At 35.9% G+C, this 20,063-nt stretch overlaps 1 protein-coding gene across 1 annotated transcript in view; it reads left to right on the plus strand.

Moving 5' to 3' along the window:
* The first annotated feature begins 317 nt into the window (after positions 1–317).
* Positions 318–20,063, plus strand: part of NDP (norrin cystine knot growth factor NDP) — a 51,811-nt gene continuing 32,065 nt past the window's right edge. The window contains exon 1 of the mRNA XM_051984992.1: positions 318–463. The gene's annotated coding sequence lies outside the window, so the exon portion shown is untranslated. The remainder of the gene's footprint in view (positions 464–20,063) is intronic.

Here is a 20,063-nt window from a genome sequence, read left to right on the forward strand (position 1 = left end):
TCTTTTTTGGTTTGCAATAAGATGCTCCCGCACAACGAGTGCTACAATAGCGCATAGTGATTCTCTTGATAACGAGAGCTTTCCCGTTTCTGTGGAGTTTCCATTTGCCAGTGAGTTGCTGCTGCCGTGAGCCTGATTGATATATGACTGCAATGGCACTTTTCCATTTGACATTCTCTCCCTCTCTTGCTCTCTCTCTCTCTCTCTCTTTCTCTCTCTCTCTCTCTCTCTCTCTCTCTCTCTCTCTCTCTCTCTCTCTCTCTCCCCCCTACCCCCCCACTCCCCTGCCCCCCCACCCCACCCCGCTTGGCTTAAACAACAGCCCTAACTTTTGTGTGTTGCAAATATAAAAGGAAAACCATGTGACAGAGGGACAGAAGAACAAAAGCATTTGGAAGTAACAGGACCTCTTTCTAGCTCTCAGAAAAGTCTGAGAAGAAACGAACCCTTCATTTTCCCCAAGGTAAGCAGGAAAACAAGAGCTTACTACTTTTATAGCAAGTTACTTATTTCCAAACTCAGAATTTCATCTTCTTCTTAAATAAACACATGGTCTTTAAATAGTATTTAAATTTGCATTCCTCTAATTTGTATTCATTTGAAGCATGCCAGCTTTTGATTTTTCTTAAATTGCAGTGCCTTTGAAGTCTGTGACAGATCAAGGAAAGACATACTAAGTGTTCCTTAACTCTAAAAAGCAAGCAGTTTTTATTCTGTGAATTTAAAAATATTTCACTTGAAAACTGTCTATATTTTAACATGTATTTTTGTAATGGTTCTTACCATGTGATCAGTTGAAAGGGGTATAGAAGGCATCACTCCTCCAGTATTAATTCATAGGCATCTTCTGCACTGCCTTTGTCTCATTACAATGGGGGCACTATTAATGCAAAACCCAAGTCCTGCTAGTTTAAGAGAGCTGTTTACTTTTATTGCTACTTATGTATGCTGCTGATCTCTTGCCAGTCATCTGCTGGAGTGCTTAGAATAATTTCAAACAATAGGCAATATTTATTTCTAGCTTTGTGTGTCATGCTTTGTAGGAACACTAGGAATCTGCACATTTACTGATTCTGACTTGGGATACTTTGCTGGGAAGTACACAGTGCTTGCTAGAGTTGAGTATGAATTAATGTAAGGTTCTAATTGCATTAAAACACCAAGGAAATTCCCAGTGCCGGTATTGGCCACATCACTGAGTGTTGGTTATATTTAGCAGTCAGCTTACCCCTGAGGGGTGACAATTAACACAATGAAGAGGTCTAAGGAATAGCTATGCAAGGATGCTCAGCCCCAGTGTCAGAATTAATTGTGTCAGTGTCAGAAATATGAGGAGAAAACTTTGAGACACTTTCTTGGGAATATGAGGATTTTTTCAATTTCCTGAAATCATTTTTTTTTTCAGAAGAAAAATTCTCTCTTTAAATCTGATTCTCACTGTAGGAAGCATGAGCGTAACTTTTCTTGTTTGGGTCAAAAAGAAGTGTTTGACTGTGAACAGAATGTTAATGTGTCAGAGTATAGTGAAACTGGAGCTCATTGTAGTGGGTGAACCACAATAAAACTTAATTTAAAAAGACAGTCCCCTATATTACTAAAACTCAGGTAAGTGAAAGACAGTCACTCAGTAAGACTGGAATTTGGGGGAGACCATCTTTCATAATTAGAATGATTAGTTAAATTGTTTATTTTTGTTTTCATTTATAACACTACATTGTTTGAATGACAAAAAAAGAAATCCAATAGTGATGAATTGTTCCAATGGATCTCTGTGGAATACCAGGTGTATTTATGCATCTACAGGTCTCCCAAATATATATACAGGTGTCATTATATACATTACAATATATGGAGATCATTAAAGGGTAGTGCATATTAATATAGAGTTTCTTCAGAGACTATTGAAACCAACTTTTAAATATCATATGATTGAGTTAATCCTTATTTTTCATGTTAAAATGATACCTGAATCAGAAGTATATAACCCAGAAAGTTAAATGTATATTTATATATTTAACTTTAAACTTTATACACATACACATATATGTATGTATACATACATATGTGTATACATATATGTGTATATATATATATATATATATATATATATAGAGAGAGAGAGAGAGAGAGAGAGAGAGAGAGAGAGAGAGAGAGAGAGAGACGTTTACTTTTTGTCTTTTAAAAGGTTTATTGGGAAATTTTCTATTTCTCTAATAATTTCCTAAACAAAGTTGTTGAAATAGACATTTGGTTTTTGATGCAAGTACTTTGGGACACTGGAGATATGGGGCAATATTATAGAATCACCATAAAAATTATGAATTCCATTGCCTTGGGATTGTAGGATAATTCTTCACCAAAATATCCCCCAAAATATCATTATTAACTATGACATTTAACTGACTAATTTTGTGAAACCATCATTCAGGTCAGTTTTATATAAATTGCTCACAAATATTGTCTTTACAGGTAAAGAACAAAGGCAGAGGTTTGAATCTTTGAATGTGTAATATATTCAGAGATGGAAACATGTCTGTATAACTCTCATTTGTAATTCAAGTTTAAAGTCACTGCCAAGAGCCTATAAGGCAATTTTCAATAATACTTAAGAGTTTCTAACTCATTCAGTCATTTGATCTCCTTAAAAAAAAATGTGAGGACTTTCACTGAGTACATTCACCATATTTTACTGAATGTTTTCACCAAGAGTATTTCCAGAGGTTTAGATGCTTATAACTGCCTTAAAGCATTATAGCTCTATTTTCCCTTCTGTAATGGCACCATTATGATAAGGAGATGACCCATGGAAATGGATAGTTGAGCAATAACTTGACAGTTATGGTAAGCCATATGGAAATCCTTAATCACTCTAAGCTAGCAATTATCTTTTTTCTTACCTGTAGTGCTGGGATTCCTTCCCTTCTGATACCCATCATTTGATCCTGGGTACTTACCATTTTCACAACTAATCTATGCCAGAGGTTTTCAGAAGGGTTGAAAGAAATCTATGAGAATACCAACTTGTCCTTTTTCTCCTCCCAACTTCACCCCCCCCCACTCCCACCAAGATCTTGAAAACAACCACACTCTTTTTCTATCTGGGATGGATATGAGTCACCTTCTCTGAGGCTGACATCAGTGGCACTGGATGAATCATTCAACTAGAATCATTCATGGAGGGAGATGCAGTTACTATCTCCCACCACCAGTCCCACCCCCAAGGTCAAAACATATGACCTCTGGGCCTGGCCTGAATTCAAAAGGTCCCTGGGAATTGGAAGCTGGGGGTTGTTCCCAAAACCCAGGTCTCCCTCAGAGCCACACACAGCGCTGCTTTCAAATCAACTCATCTCATCTCATGTTCTCTGTAGTTGATTAGGTTATTTGTAATCATCCCAAAACACAGAATCACCAGGGTCCATGGAATTGGTGCTTATCAGGAGATAATCAATTTCAGTGGATTTAAAATGCTTATAACTTCCCAAGGGGACCTAACTCATAACAATTCCTAGACCAGATCTAGCTGTGCTGTTAGCCAGCTAACCCCCCACCCCAATTTCCCCCCATGACAGTGGGTTTGCATCATTTCCCTAAAACTAACAGCCAACATTGGCAGGGGGTAGTGGGGGGAAGAGGAGGGGTAGTACATATAAGGGAAAGGGGAAATAGGGATGAGGGGGTGCTTACTGTTGACAATCCTAGACATGATCAGCTGTTATTTCCTTTTTATGTATGACAGTGTGGAACATATTAAAATTTCACTAGGATGGTATGTTTGGAATCCCTCTGATGCCCCACCTCACCAAGTTACCCGAACAATAAAAGCAAGGTTGTAAGCCTTTGAACAGATGGCAGGCTATATATTCACCCCTCTTTCTTTTACATAATCTAATTGTAAAAAGAATCTGGGTACCCCTGGCACTGCCATGTCTCTGAACTTCCCACATGTCTTTCCTCTGCAATCTCCTTCTCTCCATGTAATCACTGGCATCTCTTTCTCTCTGTTTGTCCGTCTCTGTCTGTCTCCTTCTCTGTCCCTTTCCCTATCTTTGTCTGTGTCTGTCTGTCTCTGTCGGTCTTCCTCTCTGTCTCTGTCTCTCTCTGTATATAAAGATAATGTTTTTCTTTATTTCTTTACCTCCCTATTCCATTAATTTTAGGGATTTATTTAGAGCTCCTCTAACTGAGCTCCTTCTATTGTAAGTCCTCTCTTCACCCTACTTGTTTTTCTTTTTTAAATTATGAACTTGATGTATATACAAGCATTTTTTATATAAAGAATAGGAAAAGAGGACTGTGTGTGATGCAGAACTCTATAATATACAGCTGATTTTTTTAAAGTACATAATACATTTAACATAGTAACTCCAACACTGTCTTGTTTGAATCCCCTTACTTCTGCCCCTTCGTAGTTCCTTTTTAAATTCTTAATTAATGTTCATCTCTTTCTTTCTTTTTTTTTTTTTTTGGGGGGGGGGGGAGGAGGCCAGGGGCCAAGGAATATCCCTATCACTACTCCAATCTGCTTATCACTTCTCTCCCAACACCTTTCAAAAGTCCTCACTTGTAACAGATAAGTATATTCAAGCAAAAACAAAAACATACCTTGGGCTTACACTTGTTTACAAGACTGCTTAGGTACAGATCATTCTGGAGAAAGACACTAATAAGATTTTTGTCTTTTTTATTATTCTATATGTGTCAGTCTGATATCAGTCATTGGATGAAACATTGAAGGCTTTTAAAAATCTAAGCTTGAACTCATTTCTAAGCATACAAAGATATCGTAGCTCTGTTGGCCATTAGGATAGGCAAATTAGAGTTAATATGGAGACCCTTGATTGGTTGAGGTTAGCCATAACAATGCGAATGTTGAACACATCTCTGTCCAAATGCTGAGGTGGGAGTTGGGTAGAATAAAAGCAATGTTTTTCTTTAAATATATCTCTTTTGTGTTTTCATATCATCAGAACTTCTCCCAGTATCTCTAACTTTTACACTCTCAGAGAGTCATATCATATAAATAACAGTTTTAAAAAAAGAGGAAGAAGAGAAAAAAATCATCAAAGTTAACCAAAGCATTGAAAAAAATCTCAAAACACATTTCATATCCATGGATCTCCCAAATCTGCAAAAGAGTGAGATGGGGCTGTTTTCTCTTTTTATTTCTTTTGGGGCCATGTCTATTCTTTATAATTTTTGGAACATTCAGTTTTGATAGAAAGGATGTTAACAAAGATAACCTTGTAGAAGTAATAGTTTTCTTATTTTTAGGGGAAATTTGAAAAAACAAAAATAAAGTTTCCTGAATCAAATAGAATCCAGGATCAGAAATTTAAAACTATAAGGTTCTTCTATTCCATTTTATAGATGAAGAAACAGACCAGGAAGGTTATTTATCTTGCTTAAAGTCATTCCAGTAGTAAGTGGCAGAACTAGTATTCAAATCTAGATTCTCTGACCATAAATCTTATTCTTTCCACAAAACAAAATGGCTCTGTCCCTTTCTTCATTTTTATCCTTACCATTTATCCTATAAAAAGATATGAATGACTCTTATTCTAGTCAACAAACTGAATTGTTATCACTAAGTCAATTTTGAGAAGAGCAAGTAGGAAAGAGACCTTAGCATGAAACAAGTTGAAAATCCATGGGGCCTTCAGAATAGAGACTTTTTGCTTATTTTATAACAAAGCAACTGTTTGGTTTATAAGACGCAAATGGAAAGAATTGGACATCTCAATTAGATTTTCCCATTTAAGAGTTTCACACAGCCCACTATGCTGCATTCATAAATGGTATAGCTAATATCCTCTGAATGGAAATGTAATCTATGGTGCTGTTATCCATTCCTTTTCTTTTCCTGGGGGCTTCAATCCTCTTTACTAAATTAGCTAAAGTCCATTAAAAAGCCCAAAAGGAGAAAATTTAACACAGCTGAATTAAAATGAGCTTTTTCCTTCCAGCTCTACCAGGAAAAAAACAACACCCTCCTCCTTTGCCACTTCTTGGGTTTAATATGAATTATTCCATACAAGTCCCTAGAGGTTCTATTTAAAGACTCCTGGCAGCATGAAGGGAGAGGGTAAAAATACAGCCACTCTTTTGTCCACCAATGGTTTTCTTTGGGAGTGCATTAAGAACATTCCTATTTTCCTGTCTACCCCTGCCAGTGGCAACATTCCAGCTAATAGTACCCACTGCTTACCAGTCAGGTCAGCAGTCATGCACTTCTATATTTGATTTCCATAGAAGACAAAGACAGGGAATCCTTTTGAAATCTATGAGGGGCCTCAGAGGAGGCAAACATCAGTTGACTTTGCATACTACATGCTGCAAATGTGTATGCACACACATACACATACATGCATAGTCCCCACATCAATATTTGGGGAAGATTTGACTAAGGATATACCTTAAGATGCCAACTTTACTGATCATCCGCAGGGATTCCCTTTCCTGGGAAAAACATGCATTTTATCATCCCTATATTCCCACCCTGTCCCTGTGCCTCTGGCTCGGTGGGGCTCAGAGCCAAAGGCTGACAGGTGTCAGGGTTTATTTTATTGTCACAGACAGTACACCCACGTCAGGTAACCCAGGCTTCAAGCACCAGATGGGATTTACATTCTGAAGCAACTATTTGCTTATCCAAAAGAGTACTGAGTTGGAAAGATTCCATGAATGGGAAAACCCTTCTCTATATTATTGGGTATTTTTCCCCATTGCCTTTTTTTTTGATGGGGGAGTGAGGCAGAAGAGAGCAATTTGGACTATTATAGGTCCCCTTGGTATGGAAAATGTCTCTCCTCCACTGATACAGATGGACAGAATAGCTATAACTTTTAGCTTTAAAAATGCTAGAAATATCATTTTTGATTTCTGATTCTTCTGCAAATAATCTTGGTTAACTCTGGGATTTAAAAACCAGAAGCAATAACTCAAATTCTAAAAATAAATTATTTTCTGAAAAAAAAGTCACAGAAATGAAACTTGTCTTTAGATAATTTTCAAAAATTCTCCCAGTGTGAAAACTTTCTTAATTGTTACAGATGGAAACTCCTCTGAAATATATAGCTTTAAAAATTATCTATACACTGATAGGCTAACTTCCTAGTGGTCACACAACTAGTTGTGTCAGAGGCAAGATGGCAATCTGGGTCTTCCTAATTCCAGGGTCAATCCTCTATCCATTCTGCTATATTACCTCTCACAGTGCTTATATTTTGAAAATCTTTCCTTTTAGAGTCCATTTCCTGTCAAGTTCTGACAAGTTTTTGAGAAAAGGTTTTAGCACCCTTATCTGATTGCAGTGGGTAAAATCTTCTCTTTACATCTGATGGTTAAAATCTTTCTTCCAAGCTTGGCCTAATCTCAACCCCTAAAAACAAAACAAAAGAAAAGTTCTGACCTATAGCACTATTATTTTAAAGTAAAAATGTGGCATGTAATCTTTAAATTAAAAAATGAAGAAAAATGGTGGTTAAAATGTGAACTTTTTCTGTCAAGCAGACTTAAGAGCAGGATAGAATTTTAAGTGAGAAAAACTACCCTTGCCAACTGAAAAGACAAAATAATTCAAAACTTAATCGAGGTTTGAGCTTTCAAAAACCCCCAAAGATTTCAGGAGTTGATATTTTTGAGAACTTTACTGTGTTGCAAAAAGTAATTCTCTTAGAATTTGAATTATTATTTTTGGTATTTAAAGCCCAATGATAGATCAACAAGGTTATTTTTCAGATGACTTGGAAATCAGAGGTGAGAGTTCTAGTATACATTGTTCCAACAGTACTGTGACTTTAGGATTTTGGTAACTAGGGGAAATGTTTCCAGTATTTATTCTGACAGCCTCTGACACAAGCCTTACTCAGATGTAACTGTATTGAAATTAAGATTGATGAATTTTGTTATTCATATCCACTGATTGCCCCTTCACCCAGGAGGTCTATTTTAATAGTGATTGGAAAGATAAAGTAGTTTCCATTGTTTATGCTTACTCATTTCAAGGGCTATATATACAGCTGTTAGGTGAAGTCACCACCTACCCTGTAAAAAGTTGCTGCTGATGCAAGTCCAGCTTTAGAAATAGTCAATTAGGAAACAGAAGCAGAAAAAAGAAAAGAAGAAGAAGAAGAAAAAGAAGAAGAAGAAGAAGAAGAAGAAGAAGAAGAAGAAGAAGAAGAAGAAGAAGAAGAAGAAGAAGAAAAAGAAGAAGAAGAAGAAAACAACAAGAAGAAGAAAACAAGAAGAAGAAGAAGAAGAAGAAAAAGAAGAACAAGAAGAACAAAAAGAAGAAAAAGAGGAAAAGAAAAAAGGAAAAGGAGAAGAAAAAAATAGAAGAAAAACAATCCTCAGAGAAGCAATTTTAGTTAATTTTACATTGCAAGTCATATCATTAATATATCAGGACATTCTCGGTATCCAAAGCACTGAAAGCTCAAAGTATCTAGGGGTCTTAGGATGAAGGCACTTAGGATAACTGTTTTCTTGCATTTTTTTTTTGTATGAGGATATGTGTGTTGTACCATCATACATTTATGTTGCCATCTGGGGCTCTTGAAATCCTTAGAATGGGGATTCCAGAAACCATCTGCTTGCTCCTACAACAATATTACTAAATGGAAAATGGAAAGATAGTATTGGGTCCTAACAAACATTATCTTCATTATCCTTGGAGTCCTCAGAAGTAAATGAGCATTCTGAGAATTTATCCATCTGCTACAAGAATCACCACTTACCAAAATCAGTTATTTTATCCACTTGTGCAATAGGCCACAGAATATGAAATATAATATATGTGTGTATAATTATATAGAGTCAGTGTCATATATATAAAAGTCTTAACTAGGCAACCTACTGATAAGGATTGCAATACTGTATCTGTCAAGACTAGTATGCACAGACTATCCCTTATTTATAAACAGTTTGTGTTCCAAAATGGCATTTGTAAAATGATTTTTTAAAAAAATTCAATTCATTGAATATTTGCTTTGTCTTCTATGATTAACTAAATTATTCAATGCATAGAATACCAGGTCTGGAATCAGGAAGACCCAGTTCAAATCCAGCCTCAGTCACTTATTAGTTGTATGATCCTGGGCAAATCACTTAATCCTCTTTGCCTCAGTTTCCTCATCTAAAGAATGAGCTGAAGAAGGAAAACGGCAAACTGCTCCAGTATCTTTGTCAAGAAAATTGCAAATGGGGTCATGAAGAATTGGATATAACTAAAATAAGTGAAATAAAATGTCTTATATGTGTAAAAAAACTCTGGCTTCCAGACGGGGCTGTGCTAAATCTTCTTTTAATTTTTCAATTTTCAGGGTGCATATTCCTATCTAAGAAATCATCAAATGTTATAAATCAGGGGGCATTACATAATTGTTTTGTTAATTATTCTAGATTTAAGAAAGATAATAGAACAAATTACACTTAAAAGTGTATTATATGTGTATCTTTTCCCCCAAAAGTCAGTTGTTAAAAATTACCAGCACACCACTTGTTCCTTGGATGCAAAGAAAAAAATGAAATTATCCCTAATCTTTACTAAGAAGATATTATATATCTACATATAGATATGTGTGTATACACACATAGAGAGAGATCAGCATAATCCAAAGTAATTTGAAGAGAGAGAGAGAGAGAGAGAGAGAGAGAGAGAGAGAGAGAGAGAGAGAGAGAGAGAGAGAGAGAGAGAATACTATCAGCTGGAGTGGGAGGGAAGGGATCGGAGGAAGTATCACAGAGGAAGTGATCCTCTGAGAGGATCAGAGGATGTATCATCAATCACAAAGAGGGTTACCTTAAAGGATCGGTGTTAGCTTGAGCATTGTCCAAGAAAGAACTCCAAACTTAGCATACTCATAGTACTTTGTATGTGACTTTGCTCTAAGGGTTAAGATGTGGGTTAAGCAAATTGATAGAATAGATTTGTGAATGGGGCAAATTGGTGGAACAGAGAGTAGACAAAAGAGGAGGTAACTGTGGCTGTGGCTATAAAGTTATTGTTGAAGCAAAAGAAAGTAATTTTAAAGGGTTAGTTATTAAGAAATTACAAATGACCACAAAAAAGTTTAAGCTATGTGATTAGGTTTGAGGTATAAATATCCACAAGTAATTTGAAGATACAAGGTTGTAAATTCTCAAGCAGTACATTAAATAAGAGAAATTGTGTGTGACCTACATATAGGGTGTTATGTTTGTATTTCTACCATAGGTGAGTGACTGTTATCTGTGTTCCAAGTTTGGGATGATTTCGCTCCTAAAGGAGGTAAAGGGATCTGAAGAATGCCTTTTTGCACCCCAGGTCATTAGGGAGAATGAAGGGATCATAAAGGAAGCAGATGAAAGGCTCCAATGAGGGAAAATGATCTGAGTTGGAGGAGGAGGGAGATGACCTTTGTAAGGATAATGTAGCATGGAAGACTGTTACACAGAGGGAAAAGGGGGTAAGAGGACAGCTGTATAATTAAAACTTAAAAACACATTCAAGGCTCTTCTTGAAAAGGAGAAATCTGAATGCTTTGAAGAATAAGAAGCTTCTTGTTCTCCCAAGAATATTATTTAAAAAACTCAGATCCACATCCACTAAGGGGATGAGGAAGAGGAGGAGAAAAGTAGTGGTAGTTGGTAATTCCCAGCTCAGAAGTACCTTGGCATCCAACTTAATAACAACAATAGAATTGTCTGTTCTTTTTCTAAGGGTAAATATTAAAGAAATAAAAGAAAAATCTCCTAGATTCAATGCATGACAACTACTGACTCTTGGAAATTCATTTAGGCATAATGACACTACCAGAAAGAATCTAAAAGCTTTTGCCAATGATTATGAAGTCTTGAATGAGAAATTAAAGATCATCATAGCATACGTTGTGTTTTATTTAATGTTGCCCATCTTTGTGCCTAAGGGATACATAAGAGAAAAATAGAGAAATGAACAGCTCAAGCAATCGAGAAACATTTGTCAAGCACCTACTATGTGCCAGGCATATAGGAATACTAGGAGAACTAAAAGATAGCTTATATGCTAATGGGGGAGACAACAAGCAAACAAATAAATGCAAAGCAAATTATGTACAGGATAAATAGGAACAGAGATAAAGTATTAGAATCAAGAGAGTTGGGAAAGACCTTTCCTATAAAAGATGGGATATTTATCGGTATTTAAAAGAAGTCAGAAAAGTTCTTAGGTGGAGTTGAAAAGGGAGAGCATTCCAGGAAAGAAGGACAGCCAAACTTCCCAGAGCCTGGAGATGGAGTATCTTGCTCAAGGAATGACAAGGATGCCAATATCATTGGATTGAAAAGTATGGGGAAAGGAGTAAGGGATCAGAAGACTGGAAAATTAAGTAGGACTAAAGTTATGAAGGACTTTGAATGGCAAACAGCATTTTGTATTTGCTCGTGGAGGTCATAGGAAGTCATTGGAATTTATCAATGGGGAGTGACATGGTCAGACGTGCACTTTAGGTAACTGAATAAAGGATGGATTAGAGAGGAGAGACCCTTGAGGCAGGCAGACCTGCCAGATGATTATTGCAGTGTTCCAGGTATGAGGTGATGAGAATCGGCATCAGGGGTGATGACAGTATCAGAGAAGAGAAAGGGACATGTATGAGTGATATTACAAAGGTGAAATGTTCAGGTCTTGGCAATAACTTGAATATGGGGCATGCAAGATAGTGAGGATTTGAGGATAATGTGTAGATTGTGGTTTGAAATGACAAGGAGGAAGATGTTGCTCTCGTAATAAGGGAAAGTAGGAGTGGGGGAAGACTTAGGAAGAAAGATAATGGATTCTGTTTTTGGACTGTTTTGTTTAATATGTCCACTGGTTAGCAAGTTGGAGAAGTCTGAAAATTGGAAATGTTAGATTGGAAGTCAGCAGAGAGGTTAAGGGCATGATAGATAGATTTGAGAACTAGCAGTATAGAAAGGATCATTAAATCTGTAAGACTCGGTAAGATCATCAAGAAGAGTGAAGACAAGAGGTACTAGGATAGAAGATTCGCAGTTAGAGGATGTGATCTTCATGAGCATCCAGCAAACGGAGATCCAGCAGAAACAGTCTCATAGGTAGGAGGAGAACCAAGGGAGACAGGTGTCCTGAAAACTTAAAAAAAAAGGCTATTAAGGAAGAGGAGATCAATAGTGTCAAAGGCTGCAGAGAGATCCAGAGGAATTAGGAATGAGAAAAGATCTTTGAATTTGGTAATTAAGAGATCACTAGTTACTTTGGAGAGAGCAATTTCATTGGAATGATCAAGTTGAAAACAGAATTATATAGGGTTAAGAAGACAGTAAAAGAAGAAGTGGAGGCACCTATTGTAGATGACCTTTTGAATAGTTTAGCTACAAAAGGCAAAGAAATATAGGATAATAGCAAAGATGGAACATCAAGTGAAGTTTTGTTTTTCAGGAGAGGGGAAATTTGGATATGTATGTGGACAGTTGGGAATGAGATAATAGAGAGATAGAAATTATAAAGAAGTGGAAGGCCAGCTTATCAAGATGAATGGAGGCTTGAGTCAAGCCAAAGAGTTGAATAAGACAATGGTGTTTGAGAATGGGATTTGTGTTTCTAGATCATAGTGCAGAATTGACAGTTTTTAACTAGTAATGGAAGACAAGTAACAAAGACTGATAAAAATGTATTTGCCAAGTATTTTGCAAATCTAATTTAGAGGCTTAAGCTAAAAAGATAGGGGGTATTGCTTGTGTATATTCTCATATATATGCAAATAGATATCATAGGGAGTACTTTTAATTAAGGAGGAGGAATAGCATCCAAGACATTCAGAAATTTATAGGAGACAAAATCCAAGGAAGAAGCCAATAGTAAACTTATGATTTCAAATGTCTGTATTTGAAATTTAGGAAACAAGCAAAAGAAACTAGAGATTCTGTCAGGAAGAGAAAATTCTGACCACATAGTTATTGAATAATTGTGGAATGAAAGGCATGATTGAATCATGTCATTGGAGGAATGTTTTCTATTTTAGAAAATAAGTTAGACAAATGGTTGGGGTTGTATTGTATATTAAGAAGTTTTATTCCTGTGAGGAAAACTCAGGGAAGGGAAGCATGATAGAGAGTATTTGAATAAAGGTCAAAGGAGGGAAAAACAAAAGTGATCTTGTCACTGGAATGGACTATAGACCGTCTGGACAACAAGAGGAAGCAGATAAGTTTTATAAATAAATCAAAAGCTTAGTGCAAAGGTATGATATTGTAGTGATGGTAGGGACTCAACTGTCCAGACATTTGCTGGAACTTTCTCTTTGCCAAAGGCAAAACAGCTAATTATTCCTCGACTTGTCTTAGTGATGATTTCATTCTTCGAAAGTTAGAAGAACCAAAAATGGAAAATTCTATTCTGGATATAATTCTCAATGAGAGGGAAAAACTGGTTCCTTAGATGGAAATATTAGGAATATTGAAGAGAACTGATACTTCTCTTCCAGGATTTGTAAGGAATAGAGAAAGTTTTCACAACTTTCCCTGGCATCACATGACTAAAAAGAAATACTTAATGATTTCATTTAAATAGTTAAAATCAAACATAATAAGTATCTATGGCCTAACATTTTAGTGGCCATTTTAGAAAAATAATACAAATTGATTTTTTTATTCTGTGCTTTTGTTGGACACTGAACAGCTTCTTAAAACTTGGAATAAGATTAGACACTATTACCTTTGTTTCTGTTCCAAATCAATTTTTTATGAGACTTGGTTTTGTCATAGCAATCACCAAAAAAACAGATTCATAAAGATATGGCTTCATGAATGAAACATTATTAATGTAGGTGAAAATACTTGAAACCAAAAACAAATACCAAACACTGTAAAATATAATTGAGAGCAATGTAGCATGACCTAATGATAAAATTAAATTATGTATCACCATGTATTTTCTACATCTGATATAGAATATTGCTGTGTTCTCCTCAAAAGGCTGAGAACTATGAGATTAGGTGATAATTGGATTGATTAAAAAACCAGCAAAGAATAGTTGTTAATGGGTGAATATTAACTTGGCAGGAGCTCACCAGAAGAATGCCTCCAGTGATCAGTTTTACCTTGTGCTATTTAACATTTTGATCAATGATTTGAATAAGGCTTTCATAGTATACTCATCATATTTGCAGGTGACACAAAGCTGGGAAGGATAATTGGATTCAGCTGGAGAAGGATTCAATCAATATATTTGGAGTCAGGATCCAAATGGATCTTGATAGGTTAAAGCTGTGGGTTGTATCTAATCAAATGAAATTCAATAGGAATAAATGGAAAGTCTTATCCTTAAGTATGAAAAATCAACTCCACAAATGGAAGATAGGGGAGACAAATATAAAGAAACAGCTTTTCTGAAAAGGATCTCAGCCTTTAAGTAGACAGCAAGCTTACTATCAGTACTAGGATGTAGCAGTCAATATGGCTCATGCAATTTTGGGCTGAATTGGGAGAGGAATAACTTCTAATAACAAAGAGATGATATTTCCACTGTACTCTTCCCTTGTTAGACATTATCTTGTTTATCATTTTTGGTTCTAGACACTTTCCTTTAAGTAAAATAACAATAAGCTAGAATGTATCCAGATAAGACCAACTAGTATGAAGAAAGGTTTTGAGTATATTCCATATGAGGACTGGTTAAAAGAACTGAACATGTTTGGGTCAGAGATAAGAAAAGGAGGGAAAGGAGGAAGAGCTTAATAGTTGTGTTCAAGTATTTGGAAGATTTCATTTGGATGAAATGTTAGACTTCATTTTGGCCTCTCAAGGCAAAAACAGAAGTAAACCTGCAGCTGAATATAATAGGAGCAAAGAAGCCAGTTTTGGGAAGATGATCTCAAAGAAAAACAAAAATAAAATTATAGTGGTTGGACAGCTCAGTGGCACAGTGGATAGAGTGGCAGGCTTAGAGTCAGAAAGACTCATCTTCACGAATTAGAATTCAGTCTCAGACACTGGCTATGTGACCCTGAATAAGTGACTTAAGCCTGTTTGCCTCAGTTTCCTCAACTGTAAAATGAGCTGGAGAAGGAAATGAAAAACCACTCTAATATCTTTTGCCAAGAAAACCTCAAATGGAGTCACAAAAAGTCACTCGTGATAACTCAGAGACAACAGAGATGTTTAAAATGGGTCAGACTAATTCCAGGAGTAGTGTGTGTTACCTCTTCTTGGAAGTTTTAAGCAGAGATTTGGTGATCTTTTGTGTATAGATTGGATCTGTATTACATGGCTGCTGAGATCCCTTCTAACTGTCAAATTCTGTTTTGAACACTTCAATATTCAGGGGTCACAGTATATTAGAAGGGGTAGGACTTTAGAGGTCATCCAGTGTACTCCCACAAATGTTTGAACAGACAGAGAAATTAAGTGGTTTGCCCATAGACACACTGATAACTAATAGCAGTGTCAGGATTAAAATTTGAGTCCAAAATCAATGATGTTTCCATTTATAGACTCAAGGAAACTTTTAGATTATAAAATCTAATAATGATAGTAAGAATTCCTTTTCACAATGTCCAAGACTCAATTGAGAGATTCACCTATCACCCAAAGTAATCTATCCTATTTTGGGGAATCTATAGACGTTATGAACATTTTCCTTATGTTTAGCCTTATGCTTTCCTCACATTTCCTTGAAATCTGCCTCCCTTCATCTTTTATCTTGTCTTAGTGTTGATAATAAATCCATGGTTGTCTTTCAAATACTTTAAGACAATTATAATGGCTATTCTTCTATTCTCCATCCTCTCCATTCTACAAGGTCTTCCTTTGGTAAAGCTAAACCTATTTCCAGCTCCTTCAGCTGATCCATATATGGCACTTTGGGGAATGTCATGCATACACTGTAAATACAAAATTTATACATATACTTCTAGTTGAGAGAGAGAGAGAGAGAATTATTAGAGTGTTTACACATTTCTGACATATAAGTATAAACTGGAATTAACAATATAGGCTATTGAATATAGCAAGAGAGAAAAAAGTATTAATAAGCAGAAAACAGTTATCTGTGATAATGAAAATAGGTTTTGTTCTCAAAGCATGGGTATATTCATGAAAACTGAGCTGTTAGGACTCAACCATAAATTTGGGTTTGACCATTTCATTTTCTCCTGATCAATGTTTATTACTTTTAACACTAGCCAAATAGGGTATGTGGAGGTGATAGATGCCTGTAAGTTAAATCATTTTCACTTGTGTCTGACTTTTTGTGGCCCAATTTGGGACACATTTGGGATTATCCTGGAAAAGATACTGGAATGGTTTGTCATTTCCTTATTCAGCTCATTTTACAAGTAAGAGTACTTGCCCAGGATCACACAAATAGTAAGTGTCTGAGGCCAGATTTGAATTTAGGAACATGAGTCTTCCTGACTCCAAGCCCAGAACTCTATTCACCATGTCACCTAGCTGTCCCAAGAGATGACTGACAGTAGAATAAAGTAGAAACAATTTTCTCATTATATTCTCTTTTTAAGCATTCTTATATGGTAAGGACTATTATTTATTATGATTTCCCCAGATGTCTTCCTTATTAATTTCTCTTCTCTCATCTTTTCCTTCTTTTTTCATTTTTTTCTCAAAACAAATATGGCAATAGTTGAAGCTATCATTCATGTGAGGTGGTTTTGAAAAGACATATAATTAATTCTATTGTAAAGGTAGAATAATATTTTAAGTCCCATAATTTTTATGCTTTTTCTATGCAGAACATTTACATAGTGACAGTCCTTTTCTTCTTCTAAATGGAATAATAGAAATATATTAGGAAAGACATTGATAAGCTAGAGAGAATCTAGAGAAACCATACTGGATACTAAAATGGCTTGAGATTGTGTCAAATGAAGGTGGTAGAAAGAACTAAGGGGATAAAATATGATAGCTGTTTTAAAGTGTTTGAAGAGTTGTCTCATAGGAGAAGGATTTGAATTATTCTGCTTGCTCCCAGAAGTCAGAACTAGTAGTACAGCTGAGTCCCAATTAGTGTGAATAATGAATCCCCTGCAGTAATTGAATATATTCGGACATTCAGACGTTATTAGAAGTTCTAATTATGTAAAATGTTGTAAATAGTTCCAATCAGTGGAAATATGAAGTATGAATTCAAGTAATGTGACTGCTTCAGGGGAATTCTATTGTTTGTACTAATTGGGACCTAGGTGCAATTGGTAAGAGAGGGAAATTTAGGTGTAATGTCAGTAAAAACTTCCTGACAATTAGAACTTTCCAAAAATAGGCCAGGCTTTCTCTGGGAGTAGTAAGTTTTCTCTTATTTCAGATATTCAAATAAAGCAGGTGCTAACTTGCCTAGTAGATTGTAGAGGTAATCTCTGTTCAGGTATGAGTTTAACTAGACTGCCACTGAGTCCTTTCCAAATTGGGAATTCTGAGAAAGAAGGCTGTGAGAGAGGGAGAAACAGTGCCTTTCAAGGGACCTTTTGGGGACCTAGCATGAAATAATGACCACAGCTGCTGCTGCCTAATGGGCCTGCCATTGTTTGGAGCCCCAGCTCTTTGCCTTGTCATTCAGCCCTGTCTTGGCTGCTACTAAACATGTAGCCCAATAGGAATAATATTAAAAAACATTCATTGAGTGTGCTAAATGCTTTACACAATCCAACATGCTGTTTGCAGTTTATAAATTAAGCACCATGGGAGAAGGCATTCCATTTATTTTTTGAGGCATTTGATTAGCCAAAGGCAACTAGAAGACTAGGTACTTAGGAAAGGGATGGCTAGCAATTTGTATTCTCAGATTTCATTTGTGTTTCTTTGATTTTCTAATTTTATTGTAAGAATATGTTTACAAATAACCATCCTTTTGCAGTTCCAGTCACCAATTTTTTAAAAAATAGTTTATTTAGTTGAAGAGACAACTGGAGTATTTTTAAATTTGAGACTTGGAAGAATCTCAAGGACTATCTAGCTCAATATATGTACTTGAAAAAACCTGACTACAAACATACCTGACAAAGATCATGAAATCTCTGCACGAAAATTTCCAGTAAGGAGGATTACCACTCCCTTCCCAGATAACCTATTCCACTTACATTCCACTTTTTTCTAATTGAAAATGTCTATTTTCAGTTCCAACTTTTCTCCATCCCTCCAGCCCCTCCTCCACTCATTCAGAAGGCAAGCAATACAATTCCTATTATACATGTGAAGTCATGCAAAAAGAGTTCCATATTAGCCATGTTGGGGGAAAAGGCAAGAAAAATAAAGAAAGTAAAAAAAAAAAGGTGCTTTAATCTGCCTTAATTGTTTCTTAGTTCTCTCTCTTTCTCTCTCTCTCTCTCTCTCTCTCTCTCTCTCTCTCTCTCTCTCTCTCTCGCATTTTTCATCATGAATTCTTTATGAGGAGTTCTGAATGTCAGGAAGTTTTTCTTAACTTCAAACTTAAATTTATTTCTCTATAACTCCCTTTCATTCTGGTCTGGAGCCAAAAAGAACAGGTCTAAGTTCTCTCCTCTAACTGACAAGATACCTATTTTGTTCATTATTTTCCTTTCCTTCTATGAATCTTTTCTCCTCCAGGCTAAACATTCCCAGTCTCTAAATCAATCCTTATAGAATATACATTCAAATAGCAGATAAGACTGGATTGAAAGTTGGTGAAAAATTTAGTAGTTGAACTCTCTACAAATCATTTAACCTCCATTTGCCTAAGACCACTAACTCCCTAGGATTTGTCTCTTAATAATAGAAGTTGTAATCTTCCTTAGTGAGGAAAGAATTGGGACTACCTACACTGAAGCTCACAGGATAATATTTGAGTAATGAGTAGGAAGAGTAAGTATAATCAGTTGTCTTCCTCTCCAGTTAAAAAATAAATGAATAAAATTATATACTGGTGATAGCAGATTAGATATTGAATCTTTTCTGGAGCCATGGTTTTGTCCTCTCATTTGTTCAGCACAGAAATTGATTCAAGAAACTTAAATCTGAATTGATCATTTACAGTTTATTTCAAAACACAAAAAAGAACTTAGGAGAAAAAAATAAGCGAGAAATGACCCCTCCCTCTTCCACCACCATGTAAATGTGTATCTGACACTTTCAATAACTAATCTGGGGATTGTAGTTTCTCTCTAAAACTTAATCAACACAGGAAAATTTTAGTACTAAAGTTTGATTGTCAGTTTTAAACTTTGGTTTTAAAAGACTCTGATTCATAAAACATATAACAAGTATCTTCAATGTATTTTATATTGTATATATATATATATGTATATATATGTGTATTTATACATGCATATGTAGAGAGACAGCATCAGAGAAGTTTAATTCCTTGTATCCTACTTTAAAATGCATATGTACTATTGTGATTCCTGTACTAAGACAGCAAATATATCTTAAAAAATAAAGAAAACAAAAAAAAAATCTTTCAGCATGTAGCATAGTACTTCCATGCACTGGGCATTAGTTGAATTCAGTGAATTGAATCAAATTGACTGTTTCAAAAATTTACATCCACTGTTGCCACCACCAAGAAGAGCCAAAATGATGGGCAAACAGGTTTTAAAGGCAATTCTGAATAAGCTTCCAAACTCAGAATTTCCAAAGGAGGAGCCTACATTTATTAGTGCTAAAAGCCGTCTGTGGGGAAGATGTGAATCCCAAACCTCCTCTTTCCATTGCCAGGTGAGTTGGAGCCAGGATGAGGCTAGCTTTGGCACTCTTTGCCCTCTGAAGTTTGCTTAGCCTGTCACTGAAATAAATTATGTGCGTACAGTATGGTATCATCTGCCAGTTTGGAAGGTCAGCGTACATGAAAGCCAGCCTGTGGGTATAAAACAGACTCTAACCTAGGAGACTGGGACTCTTTGTGAACTGTGTTATGCTATACCGCTCATGGATAACAGGTGGGGGATCTGGGCACCAGTTGTTTGGATTTCTTTTCCATTAGGACCACTTGGAGAGAAGCTCTAAAAAATAGGCACTACTTTTGACTACAGTGATTTCTTATTAGAGATATTAAAATGCAACCATCAATGGGGTGATTGCAATTCATCATCTTTTCTACTGTGTCTACAAACCTAGAA

This window comes from Antechinus flavipes, chromosome 3 (genome assembly GCF_016432865.1).
Source record: "Antechinus flavipes isolate AdamAnt ecotype Samford, QLD, Australia chromosome 3, AdamAnt_v2, whole genome shotgun sequence".
NCBI lineage: Eukaryota > Metazoa > Chordata > Mammalia > Dasyuromorphia > Dasyuridae > Antechinus > Antechinus flavipes.